The sequence below is a fragment of the Choristoneura fumiferana genome, chromosome 23 (assembly GCF_025370935.1).
Source record: "Choristoneura fumiferana chromosome 23, NRCan_CFum_1, whole genome shotgun sequence".
Taxonomy (NCBI): Eukaryota; Metazoa; Arthropoda; class Insecta; order Lepidoptera; family Tortricidae; genus Choristoneura; species Choristoneura fumiferana.
In genome coordinates, this window is record NC_133494.1 from 11458231 (window position 1) to 11474072 (window position 15842).

The window sequence follows — 15842 nt, forward strand, 5'->3', positions numbered from 1 at the left end:
TGCAAACATTTTGCAAATAGTTTATGTAAAGGCAATCTTTGAAACGTTGCTGTAATGGTATTTTGCCAAGTATTAAACGTTTATTTATGCACAGCACGTAACTGGAATAGATAATTTATTTAACCTTTACTCTAAGGTTTATGTTGTTTTTTGTAGCGAATTCATTTCCTGTAACATTGATCGATGAAGATCCTAGCACGCCCAGAGGTAAATGGTATATCATTATGCTTTGTAGTCTTCTATCGTCATCTTCATCAACCAAAGTTGAAGTGTCGTTTCTACCAGAAACCTGTGTAAAATATAAGAATAAGAAGTCCATTAAGACAATGGTCAAGGCACCTTCTGAAATTTTCTAAAAGGAAACCAACCCAAAACATAAAAACCATGGAATATATAAGTAAAACATAAATTAAAGTAAAGTTAAACATATTAATAAAATACACACCCACACACACATTTTACAAATCTTATTTATAAACATGGCCGACCCGACCTACGTGATAAATGACCAGTCTGAAAATCAGCGCTGGCTGGTTATATACACCAATCTAGCTTAAGCTGAGACTGGCACCCATTGCCTACTTAATTCAGTTATTTGTTTATTACGGTCTTTAAAATTGCAATGTATCTACTGTTTTAATTTTAATTTTAAGTTTTGTGTGTGTGCGAGACGTGTGCAAATAAGGTCATACCTAGCAACCGAAAAGGGGACATTCACTTCCTGGTTAAAACTCAAACTCGATCCTCACATATGTTAACCTTGCTTATACTCGTTTTCCAAAGCCAATACTGTAAATAACGATGACTAAATCTCTGCATATGTATTTTGACAACTGTGTACCTACACTGAACAGAGAAACTTGGGATTTGTGCGTTTCCGTGCAAACATGACCGTGTCTGTCTGAACAAAGAGAAAATGCTCGTCAATTTTGTATGACGCGTCAGAAAAGCATGTTTGCTGCCGTGGCGTCAAGCTTTATTGCCTATCAAGTTGTAAATGAGACTGAGGAGTTTGAATAGATGGGCTTTAACTTATTATTGCCGTTGCATGTTATTATGTCGGCGGCCGATCGTAAACTCCGCCAGATCACGAAATTCCTAGGCATATCGTGAAATGGCCAGCCATTTCATGAATTGGCCAAGCGACATCTGAAATATATCGTTCAAAACTCACCCGTTTAACGATTTGCCTAGTGACGTTTAGGGAGATCATGAAATTCCTAGGCATATCATGAAACGCCGCCATATCGGTTTTGGCAATTCGCCGGCCGCGGCCGCGGCACGCTCGCTTCGCTCGCTCTGCGCGTGCGTTGTGGTACAATTCATATACTAACCACTTTCGCTGCTTCGCTCGTCGTACCTAAATTTTTCTTTTTTTCGTCATATCACGATGTGCCCGCTATAGAGCTAGGAATATCGACGAATGCGTGCTCTAATCGATCTGCCGTATTATTTCTTAGGCACATAGTTATATGCCTGGCCAACTTTGAGGCATGTCACGAAATGGCATCATTTCACGATATGCCTAAGAATTTCGTGATCTCGATCGGCTGCCGATATATGTATACATACGACAATCATAACGGAGTAATTTATCTTTCAATGGCAAATTATTCTGGGTCGTGTTTAATATAAAATGTATGTGGCGATGGTCTATAATGGACCTACATTATATTAAACCTCTAAGTTATATTATACAATACAATGACTTTTTATTGTTCACCAGAAATACTAAGCGATACAGAAAACAGGTACCTAACACAAAGAGAAAAATACAAGTTAAGCAAAAGACCCCTTATCGCTATTATACCGTTATTATAGTTATATATAAATGTGTTTTTTTTATATTATGGCTCCGTTGCCTTAATATAAAGACTTTTTTTATAAGATGTTCTCTAAATCTACTCTCAAACGATAATTAAAAACTAATATAAATCTAAAAAAGGCCCCTGTGGCATGGTTCCAAGAATGCTGGCAGCATTTCCTTGCGTATGACGATGACAAGACGCTGAGCGAGGAAGCTGCCAGCCCTCTTGTCTCCGGTGGCGTCGACCAGTATCTTTGCCAGTTGGCTGAACAGTTCCCTTGCGCCAGGGCCCCACGGACCGGAGCGTCTCGGCGCCGAAGGCTATGAAGTTGTATCCGGCATCAAGACCACTATATTTGCGCTTCTTGGCAACTTCGGCCGCCTCGGCCGCTGCGCCGGCCCTGTGTATTCTACCGTAGAGATGAGACGGGGCTAAAGTGTCCATTTTCTCTCAAACGTATCAGTTTCTACAAGCTACTTCATAAAATTTCAACGAACCTGTTAATGGATACTCTTTATTATCTACGTTAAACGACACTCTTGCTTTGAACATTATCATTATACCTACATACAATGTACCTATCTTATTGTACGCGTTCTAAAGTTTTGATGGCTGTAAAAGGCATTTGTAGTGTACACGCTACAACAGCTGAATTGGTCTCAGACATTTCTGTTAAGTAGTAGGTACGATGCATGTAGTGAAAAATCATCACTATACGTACTTTAAAAAAGCTCGTATCTCAATATCGATTTTTTTTTCTTGAACTTTATGAATATTATTTCAAGCCACTTTGTTAACATATTGATTTCACATACGAGTTTTTGGGTTCCGGAGCCAAAGTGGCTAAAACGGAACCCTTATAGTTTCGCCATGTCTGTCTGTCTGTCCGTCCGCGGTTTTGCTCAGAGAGTATCAATGCTAGAAAGCCGTAGTTAGCCGTAGTTGCACGAATATGTATGTAAAGTATGCCGACAAAATGGTACAATAAAAAATACAAAAAAAAAAATTTTAGTGTACTCATAGACACGGAAAGTAGATGTATACACGGCCTTAATGTTAAATGCATAAAGTCGTGTATACATATTTTAGCTTTTTGCCGTGTCGATATCTTTGCCCTTGACTGTACTCCCATAGACGTAAAGTGAGGGTGATTTTTTTTTTTCATGCAACCTTGTATGGAGTATCGTTGGATTGGTCTTTTAAATCATTAGGGGTTGCTAAACGATTTTTCGATTCAGTGATTTGTTTGCAAAATATTCAACTTTAAAGTGCAAATTTTCATTAAAATCGAGCGCCCCCCCCCCCTCTAAAATCTAAACCAGTGCGTGGAAAAATTTGAAAAAATTCAGAATGGTAGTAAGTATATCAAACTTTCAAGGAAAACTATAACGGCTTAGTTTGCTTGAGAATTATTAGTAGTTTAAGTTACTACTATTAGTAGTTTAAGAGTAAATAACAGCCTAAGGTAAGGTAGGCAAAATACGATGGAAAAACGATGTTCACTAGATCTGTAAATAGTTCGAACGCGCACATAAAGGCTTGACGACACCGACCACATGTCGAGGACGTGTGTTGCACAATTTATTATCTCGGTGTTAACTGAGGCCGCGGTAAGTATAGAACCTTTTTTGATTTGTGGCTTACCTATTATGTAGCTATTAAGCTTGTGGTTTTTTTTAATTTTGTTTGTAGGTATAGGTAAGTATTAAAACATTATAAGAAGCTAAGTTGCAAATCTAGACACGCGGTAGCGTCAAAGCTAACAGAACTGGTGAGCAGCACCGTGTGTAATTTTACCCGAACCATTTAGAGCCACTATTGACCACCACAAAACTCTTCGCAAACTATTTCACTAAAACGTGTCAAATTTGGCACATTTATTGAGACTTGCGACATACATGTGTGCTCCAAATTTCATAAACATACCTCAAACGGTTATTTAGATATTAACATCCAAAAATCGACATTTTTATCACTGACTCACCTATAGATCAAAATTCTAACCCAGTTCCAGATGAAATTTGGCATCCAGATAGGTAGTAACAAAGGAATAAATTAGAAACTAGTATTGGTAGTTTCCTGGTAAAAAATAGTAGATTGCACAACAAGAGTATAAAACGAGCCATTTTACCCAAGACGTTCGTATGAATGAATCATAGTCCATATCAATGAACTAAAAAAATTGCTATCGTAAGGTCGCGGGTGAGCAAGGAAATTCTCTTAGTTCATTGAAAAAAATATTAGTTTTAGTCCGTTATTTAGATTATCCGAAAATATTGGACAGGTATTTTTTCATTTGTCAATCAAACAAAAAATGACAAAGGCCAAGCGCGTCAAAGTTCGGGAGTGGGGAACGTGACGTCACGCCCCTGCTAAAAAGACGTCACGCGGAACTTTAACTGGGGGGCTACTACGATATTCGAAAATCGAAGTTCGTATCGTACCGTCCCTCTCACTCTCGTATTAGATAATATTAGCGTCAGCGGGATGGCAAGATACGAAGCTCGAATTTTGCATTTCGTAGTATAGGGCCAGTTATAAGCTTTCATCGTGAGGACGCAATCCGGTTCGTTGCACCGCACCGACCTTGCACTTGAACATTGCATAATCCCAGGAAACTCTCACTTGTGATTTTACTACAGTAATCGTAACATTGGATCGATTTACAACTTACATACGTATTTTTATTACGTTACGATTTACATTACGTATGAAACAAAGATACATATATATTGCCAATATGTATCTGAAATAGTGGAATTCTTGTATATTTTACTATTATAAGATAAAAACAAGCTAATAACATCATAACTTCAAATCAACATCATCACATCAAAACTTCTTTAAACGCAGCTAGGTAAAGTAATTCCAAGCGGCATGATAATGTCATATTACAGTATTTTTAGACGAAATATATATATATATAATATATATTTAAAAAAAACATCCAGCATTGTACAGTCGAGTTCATAAACTTGTGAGCAAACATTTGATCAAAAATATCTGAACACGACTCTATTGTTAACGGCGTATAGAAGCGTGTTCAGATATTTTTGTAAACTTTACCTACTTGTCGCTGTCACTTCAAGTTTGAACTTTTGTATAAAGTTGTCAGATGGCATACAGTGACAAGGTACCTATTACTCAAGTGTAAAATTAGGGTGCGTCCTACGTCCCATAACTACCTACACAATATCTAATTTCATATTAATAACGTTCACATAATATAATAAACGTTAGCTATAACAACAAAAGTATATTTTTAACGTATAACGCTTAAATCGTATAACGTTATTTTTATATAACTTCAATTTGTATATGATTTATATGTTCATTTCTTTAAACATAACTCATTACATATAATAATATCTGTAAATCGGCGAGCGAGCGAAGCGAGCGAGCAAGACGAAACTGGGCAGAAGCGACTTGGATAGGTTAGGTTCAGAAGGCTAGCCTTAGCCTTCGATGTTAGGTTTTTTTTTTGTAACAGAGCGGAAAAAAATAATGGCTCGCTTACATCAAAGTTTTTAATGAATTGAGTTTGATGAGTTTTAAATCTTAGGTAGGTATTATGAACATTATACGCTTTGATCGTCATATTAATTGATACGAGTATTAGTATTGTTATAAGTACCTTACAAAATTAGATATTTAAAAAATATACTTTTCGTTCATTATATCCAGTGAACGTTATACTAAACGAGTTTATATAAAGTGAGCGTATTACTTTCCCGTAAAATTATCTTGACTGCCTTGTTGCTACTCTTGTTAATGAGCGCAACTGAGAATCAAAATCATTCAGAACGTTTCTAGCTGGGTATCCTAGATAAAATGTGATGCAGTTTGCCTTGTTCCATATTTCATATCGAATCACATAGCACTACCTATATATAGTTGCCGTGCTACTAATATTTTACTGCAATTCAAATCCTAAATTCCTAATGTAAAAAAACCCATTCCACTAATATTATAAATGCGAAAGTTTGTAAGTCTGTTTGTTTGTTTGTTACTTCATCACGTCAAAACTGCTGAACCGATTTAGATGAAATTCGGTACACAGATAGTTTGAGTCCCGGGAAAGGACATAGGATAGTTCTTATTTTGGAAAATTGCATAGTTCCCGCGGGATAACCATAAAAGAATTCTACCCGGACGGAGTCGCGGGTAACAGGCTAGTAAACAATATAAAACATGACAATACTTAAGCTCTAGTGAGATATATTGCAAAAATTTCAAAATTAAACTGCTCAACTCATGATTATTTAGTCAGGACCGGTCCGACTGTTTTTGATATTTTCGAAAGATATTTAGGTAGGTAGGTGACCTATGAAAAAGATGTTGCGAAAAGATACTGACTTATAATCGTGAGTTGAACCGTTTAATTTTTTTTGAAGTATAAAATAGAAATACATTTTTTATAAGACTATCCATTACATTATCTCACTGTTCCGTAGCTAGAAAGAAGATTACTTACTTAACAAAGTGCAAGTATTTATTTTATCCAAAGTTGCATTCCATTCTTTGGTTGTAAGATTTCCACCAAATCATTATAAAGTGAAGGTCACCGAACCGCTTCACTGACCACCGTCTGTACCTGATTACAATGCCTTCTGCAATCGGACTCTGTCTCAAGCCGTAACGTCCATTTGTGCCAGGTATTGCTTAGACTTCTCATTTTACAACGACAGCAAAATAATATTTGATGTTCTGATAAGGCCGAGAACACAAGTGCTCATTCAGGTATCGAGTACACATCGATCAGCTGTTGCAAAAGCATCCGACCTTAGGACCAAGTAGTAGGGCAAACACTGCATTACGACAGGTGGGTTAGGCATGTAAACATTTACAAAGCAAGTATACTATAAGTATAAGCGGCACATATGATTCCCAGCCGTGACCCCGAAGTGACATTGACTCTAGATTTTCGAAATCAGACTCCAAAACCTGCTCCTGCTAAACCAGTTCATTCGACGCAGCTTTCAACGATGTGAATAACACGTAACAAATAAATGAAAACCAACGAATTCATGTCCTAGTCGGCCAATGCCAATGACTGGGGCGATAGTCAAGTTGAAACTGCTGTATCAGGTTACATATTTGAATATCGAAAGTTAAAATATCTACGGGTAAAATGTCGATGTTCAAAATATCGAAAATTAAAATATCGACTTTATAGAAATATCTAAAATTCAAATAACGAAAGTTTATATTGTCGATTGGTTAGATACTTACGTCCAAAATATTTAAAATATATTTATCTACAAAAGTGACATCGAAAGATATAAATATCGAAGTCCAAAATATCGAAGTACAGAGTACCGAATTTCCTATGTATGAACTATCACATGACAGGGTCGAGGGAGCTCCGCTTCGCGGAGCTCCTACTCCACTCAGTTGAGGCGCTTCGCGCCTTGACGCAATACTAACCTAACCTATTGAACATGAATTACCAAAAATATTTGGTTCTGTTAGGTTAGAACTGTGACCACAACAACGCACGAGCCGAGCGAGTGTGCCGCGGTAGCGGCCGGCGAGTGCTAAAAATGACTATAATATATTATGTAAAATAATTAAATGCTATTAAGAGAAAGGAGCCATAAATAAACCAGATTTGTATGTACGATATTTTAATTTTCGACATTCAAATATGTTGACATTTACAACTTAGATATATTGGCTATCAATATTTTTACTCATTCGATATTTTAATCAATCGACATTTCAATCTTAGACATTTTGGCCATAGGTAGGTGTAGGTATAACAACTTTCGATATTGAGATACAATCGATATTTTAATTTTCGATATTTTAGACATTGACATTTTAACCGTAGGTATTTTAATTTTTGATATTAAAATATGTAACCCTGTATCATCCATCATACAATAACCTCCTTTTTTAAAGTTAGTTAGTTACAAAGATATTCTATTAGATATGCGTGCACACATTTGTGGTTGATGATTGCAAAAAGTGTAAGAAACACTGTAAATTGTTTAATCACAATAACTCACATGCAGAATTATTCTGCACAAAGTACTATAATTTTGCAAAGGTCGTGGAAAATTGCATCCGTTGCGTCATTCAATTCACTGCAATCTAACATTGACCTTCTGTCGTGACAATAAAACTGACACAACTAATGACTCCGTTGTTTCATCCAATACGGACCTGTAGTTTTATATTGTACATCAGACCAACAGAACTAACTTGAACAATAATCTTAGCTCTCTAAAGTGTGCTCATTCGCTACAGGATAATGATTGTTCAGTTTATCCGTTACAATGCATTAGATAACAGCAATTATCATACGTAAATTCACGGACGCATACTCCAATTACTTAAATAAACGCAATCAGTCGTTACAGAATCTGTGCAGCCAGGAAGTATAGCCAGTGCCTTAACTTACCGACATGTACCAGTACCTACTGTCAAATATGAGTATAGGTATATGAGTTTCCGATTTGGTAGCCTGTTTGCTTATTCCTCAGTGCTAATTTAATTTTTATTAGAGGCAAGTGTCCACTATCCCTTCGCAAATAAACTGTTGGCTTAGCGAATTAAACGATTTTAGAAGGAAAATTATCGGAACCTAGTAGGATTTACAAATTAGCGATCAAATCTTAATCTAAAATAAAGTTTATTTCTATTTCTATTTCTTAATACTTATATATTTGCCACATCTTAGTACGGAATCCTACAATGTACGTGGCCCGACACGCACTTGGCCGATTTTATTCTACTGACAATTGATTGGCACTCTTTTGCTATACAATATAAGTCCTGCACTAACCAAGGCTGCTGCTTTCCGGTGCAAGTTAACAGTCAAATTACTCACGCACTTGCGGTTCGAAGTAGATGGAGTGGAACAATCAGCCTCAACCACAGATCAAAGCGTGCCTAACGATCCCTCAAGTCGTCCCACCTCCTCAAAACATTTTTATACAAAACAACAAGAAAGCTAACTCATTACACAAAATAATGATCGACTTACAAAAAGTGATCCACGACTTCGGTTTAGCTCGGCATGTTATAATATAATGGTCATTAGTCTGAAAGTTGCTGTAAATTGCGCTCACCTCACCATTTGTCTTGCGTGAGGTAATAACAGATCCCACTTGAAGTAATTTTGCAATGTTCGCATTACCCTGTCAATCGTGAGATTTGCGCTCTGATAGGATGCGGATGAAACGCACTTTACTTCTATCTAGAGTTAAGAAACTACACAGTTGGTTAATGAGTTTGCCTAAGTAGTCTAAACATCGCTTCACTGAGAATAGAGCGGGTAACATCGCACAAACTGCAGGCTCATCGTAAAACTATAAGTAAGTACTTATAATATCCATGTCAGCTTTTATGTAAATTTCACGCATCTGAATTACGCAAGGGCTTGTCAAGTAAGCATGTCGTCAAATAATTCTTACTGATTATAATCAACACGTACGTAATTGTATTTAATGCTGTAATTAATAACTCACCTTGTTTGTTTATATCCCAAAGAACGACTTTGCATCCAAGTCGCGCTAAGCGGAGAGCTATGAGACTTCCGAGGCCACCCCCACCGCCCGTGACTACTGCTACTCCTCCTTTCAGATCTTTTTTGGGGAGACCAACGATGGACCAGTAGATAACTCTGATGACATGTCCGACGACGATAAGCACAAACCATATGATATCGAGCACAGTCTGAACCACCGTATACTTGTCCCTCATACACTCTGGGATTTCTCTAGTGAGGGGACCTTCCCTCATCCCGTTGATATACTCTTGAGTTTCCACGGACATTTTGTAGCCGATATTGGAATGCTATAAGGAACTGAAGTCGCTGTGCATCACTTGTAGAGGTAAAGACGTTTTTGGGCTGGATGCTATCTGGACTGGCACATAATTGACTGGATCCCGTTGCCACCTGGAATAAAATGAGGATAATGTAAATACGTGTCCTAATTTTTATGGAATACGTCTATTTTTACTTTTTATGTTTATTCATGTTATGTAAATATAGTTTTTGAACGACTTCAAACTTCAATAAGAGAGTGCAGCCACCATGATGCACCACCTGTTGTAAACTAGTCCTTCCTTCTTTCTGTAAAAAAGGTTGCCTGGAAGAGATCGCTCTTAAGCGATAAGGCCGCCTATTGCTCACCTTGTAATTTTTTTTCTCTGTGTATCTGTTTTCTGTATCGCTTACACCAGACATAGTGTACAATAAAGAGTCTTTGTATTGTATTGTACTGTGCAGGTTATAAATTTGTATGGAACCCTCGGAGTGCGAGTCCGACTTGCACTTGGCCAATTTGTAGTCGCTAAATATTTATTTATATTAGTAGTTATAGTGTATGTCAACCTTTAATAGTTTGAAGATGATGGCGACAAATAGATAGACAAGGACAGTTTTGTAATTAATAAATATAATTAAATTTGTTATATTTTTTTTAAATTATTTTTCTTGTATTTTGTACTGGAAAGCTATTTAATTACTACAAACTAACCAATACCAACATTTATTTAACCGTCATGTTATTATATTAACCACTTATACAGAATGACTTACAATATTACGATCAAGTTAGTAATAAAATAAGATTGACATGAAGGCAGGATCTGGAACCACGATAGCGTATGCAAAACTCGTTATTTTATGTACAGACATCGTTTACAGAAAATTCCGCTAGTTATGTGCGAACGACATCAGTTTTTAGGTAAATAGGAAGCTATCTTTTTAGGGTTCTGGAGCCAAAATGGCAAAAACGGAACCCTTATAGTTTCCTCAAGTCCGTCTGTCTGTCTGTCCGTCCGTGCGTATGTCACAGGCATTTTACTCGAAAACTACAAGATGTATGTCAATGAAATTTGGAGTACAGATGTCTTGTAAAAGCCTATTTAGTTTTGTAGTTAAGTTACAAAAATAAATATTTATAGGGGGGGGGGGGGCACTCCATACACGTAACAGAAAATCACCTCTAGACTTGCACCTTATGATAATAAACTGATGAGCCTCACGAATAGTCATTTATGACTGTTGGTGATTGTATGTAATGAAATTATTTGTTTTTAAAGAAACAACAACCAAGTTAAAAGCAATTTACTAACCAACTCATTATTACTCGTACGTCACTAAAAAAAAACTTTAGGTAATAATTAATCCGTATTTTTTGTCAGTTTTTCCGCTGTTTTCCTCTTGTTAATAGTCAGTAAATAAGTACCCATTTATTTGTCCTGTCAATAAACAATAAATTTTACTGTACCATAGGTTTATTGGTAATTCGACGTATTCCCGTTAGGACGAGATAGGGATGCAAAAACTCGATCAAAATTGTCTGAACACGCTTGTATGCCGTTATCAATAGAATCGTATTGGCATATTTTTGATTGATTGCTTGCTCAAATATATTAGAACTCGACTGTACATAACTAATGCTAATGAGTTTAAAAATATCCAGACAATCATTGTGCAGATTTTGTGAGTAACCACTCTCATGTAATATTTTCCATATTTTATGTTTCTGATGAGGCTTCGTCTAAAAACTTAACATGCACTTAATGTATTGTACCTATTTAATCTTAAACCTATACCAAATGTTATTAAATATGTCTTAGTTAAGCAGTTCAATGGACGGGCGCTGCCTAAAATAAAAACATAAGCCTAACCTGTACCACAAAATTTACAAGTGCTAGAAATCGACAAAATTGTTAACTCTCTGATTCAAAAAAGTCAAAGTCAAAGTCAAAATATCTTTATTCAATTTAGGCTATAACAAGCAATTGTGAATGTCAAAAAAAATCTACCACCGGTTCGGAAAAACCTCTGTTGAGAAGAATCCGGCAAGAAACTCAACGAGGTAGGGATATACTTTTTTTAAACAGATATACAATAGGTATTATTAAATGAGTACCTGGGCAACCGAGCATTGCTCGGGATAAAACTCGGTAACAAGCGTTTTCCCAGAGATACGACAAATAAGCTAGATCGATTTTTCATCCCCGAAAACCCCTACATACCAAATTTCATCGAAATCGTTAGAGCCGTTTCCGAGATCCCCGTAATATGTATACAAGAATTGCTCGTTTAAATATTATTAGACAGATAGATATCTACTCGTATACCTACATCACAAGTATTTAACACAACTTCATTTTTAACACAGTCGATTCGCTATTTGAAGTAAGGGATCGCCAATGCGGATCGGAATTAATTAAGTAACACTTACTTATGTCGAATTGTGCACTTATAATATTTGTGGTAGGGGCCTGATGACGCACAATTTCAACTGTAAGCACGGGTTTTCATTCCACAGTACACAGAAAGTTCTAGATCAAAGTAGACATCAAGGTGGTAGCAATTGAGTGGAATGCGCGCGAGCTCGGTGGATGCAGGCGCGGGCGCAGTTCGCGCGTGTCGCAACCCTGGTTGCACAAACTGACCGGAGGATGTGGCCCGACTCGAGACGTAGCGGCAGCAGATCCATGTTAACTTGAGATTTAAGGAGAATCCATGGGTTAAATTTAAACAGGGACCGTGACGTAGCTACTCTGTGACGGCGAGGGAGGGGAGAGGAGCAATTCTTCACGGCTACCTCCGATTAACTTTTCTATCGCACATTGCACTTGTTGTTAGTGAAGGGGGGAGGGGAGCCATTGGCTTTTTCGTAGTTTTTGTGCAATTTTTGTATAGTTCTTAGTTGTAATTCCCATTCCTCTGTGATTGATATCTCCGGCCAAAATTGCGTAAAAAACGCGTTCCGTTTTTAAATAGTCGTTTAGTGTAAGTTTATCATATTCTCTTTATTTTCTAGTTATAAGTTTTCGCTGTGATTGGATAGATCTCCGTCCAAAATAATCTTTTTTTTTAAAATAAATAAAGTATAATTGCCATAATTCATATCGAAGTAGTATATCTGAAAAACGGTCGTTTTTAGATATTAATTATGGCATACGTATAGACTCCTGAGGCGCTACAGGATTGTATAGCCAGCCGTCTTCGTGACAAAGTCATTGGTTAGCTAGCGGAGATATTCGTCAGTTTTGGTAGGCACCAGACCTTTAACTATTATTTTTAAGTGTCAGTAGAGGTATTTTTATGTTTCGGCCACACTGCAGTGGCCGTAGTCACGAATATTTACATCATGAGCAGATGATTACTAGTTTGTTAGCGTGATAAGTCCCTGGTGTGCTCCGCTTCATTCGTAGCCGCATCCTCAGTGTCCAGAGTCCGTCAACATTTAACGAGAAGGTCGTTTGTTCAAGAATACTTGTATAGCATTCCATACGATGGATCAACTGATGTCACGGTAGATTTGCGTCAATTTATTATGATATATAAAGTATTTCTGCTCATATGTAAGTATTTTCTTACAAATTTATAATATCAATGAATGGAAATCCAAACTACATTTCCATACCTACCAAATTTCTAGTCGATGGCATTAATCGTTGAAGATTTTTTCGCAAGGAAACGACTGCAGCATCAAGTCACGTGGATCATAAAAATGTACTGTCGTGAAAACTAAAAGTACATGCAAAGTTACGTGTCTGAAAACCATTGAAATGCTCCCTTATGAGGAGACGACCCTAGCGGCGGCATCAGGTTGTGTCTACCTATCACATAAACGTGCTCGTGCTGCCATCGAAACTGAAATCACAAAGTTTTGAGTCTGTGTCATTGATAATTGAGGAGTTCCCTTCTGTGGAGACGATCCTGGCCGGACCACTAGAAGTATGTGCTCTATCTGTACTTTCTTAGATTGCCAGTGTTGGTTGTGCAGTTTTAGTAACAAACCTAATATGAAGCTTTGGCCATTGAAACCAAGTAATAAAGTTAATTACAGTACGGAACACAAGTAAGATAAGTAGGAAGTCACTTGAAGACGCAAAATATGTGCATACATAGTTGAAGGTATTTTATTTACGTACAAATACGACTATGACAAACCAGCCGTTTTCGAACGATGAGTTACTCGTATGCTATGCTCAAATGTAGGTACCTACTTAAATGTTATTTATTAATTATGCCTTTCATGTCACTGATTATAACAAATCCTGACTGTATCTGATACGTGGTTTAAATTAAAAAATTGTTCATTTTAACAAGTTAATTAGTGCTCAATTCCTGTGAAGGTGAAGAAGTATACATTCACCTTACATCGAGTACTTGTTCAAGTACTAGCTGATTGGGCAAGAGCCAGTAGATTGTGAACAAAATGTAGCAATTACAGCGACAACCTTGTATGAAACTTACAGCGGCCATGCTGCCAATTGACAGCTTTTCACGGTCACCAGTCCAACGGTAAATATTTTGCTAGTAGTAGTTAGTTAGTGGTGGAAATACGTGAAAACATAAACACAGGACTACTACTTATGTATGGGCAAAAAACTTTTTCCAAAGTAAAACATCCCTATTTTTTTTATCATTTAGCAAATAACGAGCCAAAATAACTCATCGCAATTTTACAGTTAGCATTTTTTTTACTAATTATTATTTTTAACAAATAAAACAAATTTGGGCCTATAAGTAGATTTGAATAGATTGGTAACTCATCCAAATCGCTTCTACCCCTACAAGTTAAGTCTTGCTCGCACGCTGCTATAAGTTGAGTACTTATGCGAAATGACTATTTGAACAAACATTTTTTGGAAAATAATAACTTGCCGAAGGAAAACGTTTGCTTAATAAGAAACGTTTGTCTTAAGAAAACTTGACAAAGTAAAATGAAGTCAAAAATGATAGGTATTTTGAACAATAATATGCCAAATGTAAATATGCTAAGGACTCGTTTAGTTTAGGAAATGATAATACTGCGATAAGTTCTTTGAAAAGTAAAATTTGGTAAGAAATATTTTACCGAAACGTCAGTACACCGAAAATAAAGCTATCCAGGATGTTAGGTACCTACGAAGATGCAAACGTTCAACATTCAGAAGGTGCAACATCCGCGTATAATTATGAGTAGGAATGTTATGTGTCAAATTAAGTCGAAAAATGTTAGAACTAGGAATTAAAACCAGTCTACCTTCATTCAGGAAACATGTTCAATTTTTTGATAAGCGAATCATGAAATGATAGGTCACCTGAATATGAGACCTATATACTTATACAGTCAATACAAAAATAAAGGTCATCGGTAAAGGTTAACTTCCTAAACAAGAAAACAGTATAAGAAACAAATAAGTAAGTTCGTGCACCTTCCTCGTACGAATCTACTTTACTATCCTGAACAGCATGGTTTACTGCGACTGCCTCTGTCATTAGGTAGTGTTAGACACAATATTAGAGGTTGCATTAGCAAAACCACGAAAATATCGGTTACCACAATAGCATAGTGAGCGCATAAATATTACCTATTAGCACTAATAATATACTAACCAAACACAGACAACACAACCCATTATCGAATGGTGACTTATTTTCTACGCGGTGATTATAGCATGAGATGCCTATACGAATGCTATAAAGTTCTATTGTTGCTGTTGCAGAACAGAAAGGATGCCAGGCTTTATATAGACGTGTTGACACTGTTGACAGACGCTACAAAGAGGGCCAATTTGTGACGTCACTATGTTAATGATGCTTGCGGCTTGCCGCTTCAATGCAAATAGGCGGACTCTATTGACTATCACAGTCCTACTGATATTCGTAGTATAATAGGCAGAGCCGTATTAGAATCTGCAGAAATCCACGTCCACGACCTGTAACTGTGCTCAACGTAAAACTTTTTTTGTGACTACTACACACCAGTAGAAGCTCATGTCAATTTCTATGGGCGTGTACATGAAAAAGAGGGTCGGTATTTCCATGTCAGTATTATTCGGCCCGGTAAAGTGTCACCTGTCAAAACGATCGAGTCAAAGACACATAAATTATTTTTTAATGTTTTTTATTCTGGACTATGGAACAACCCGTAACCGACCGGACTGTCGTAATTTGGCGGTAAAGAAAACTCTTTAATTTTTTAAAATTAATTGATGCTACTTAAAAATCTGATATTTATTTTGTTAATTAGAAAGGTTATTTATATTGATATAAAAAGTTTCAAGCGT

General features: G+C 36.7%; 1 pseudogene; it reads right to left on the reverse strand.

Moving 5' to 3' along the window:
- The window catches only part of LOC141441232 (chitin deacetylase 1-like), a 4700-nt pseudogene extending 2448 nt beyond the window's left edge, over positions 1-2252 (reverse strand).
- Between the last annotated feature and the right edge of the window lie 13590 nt (positions 2253-15842).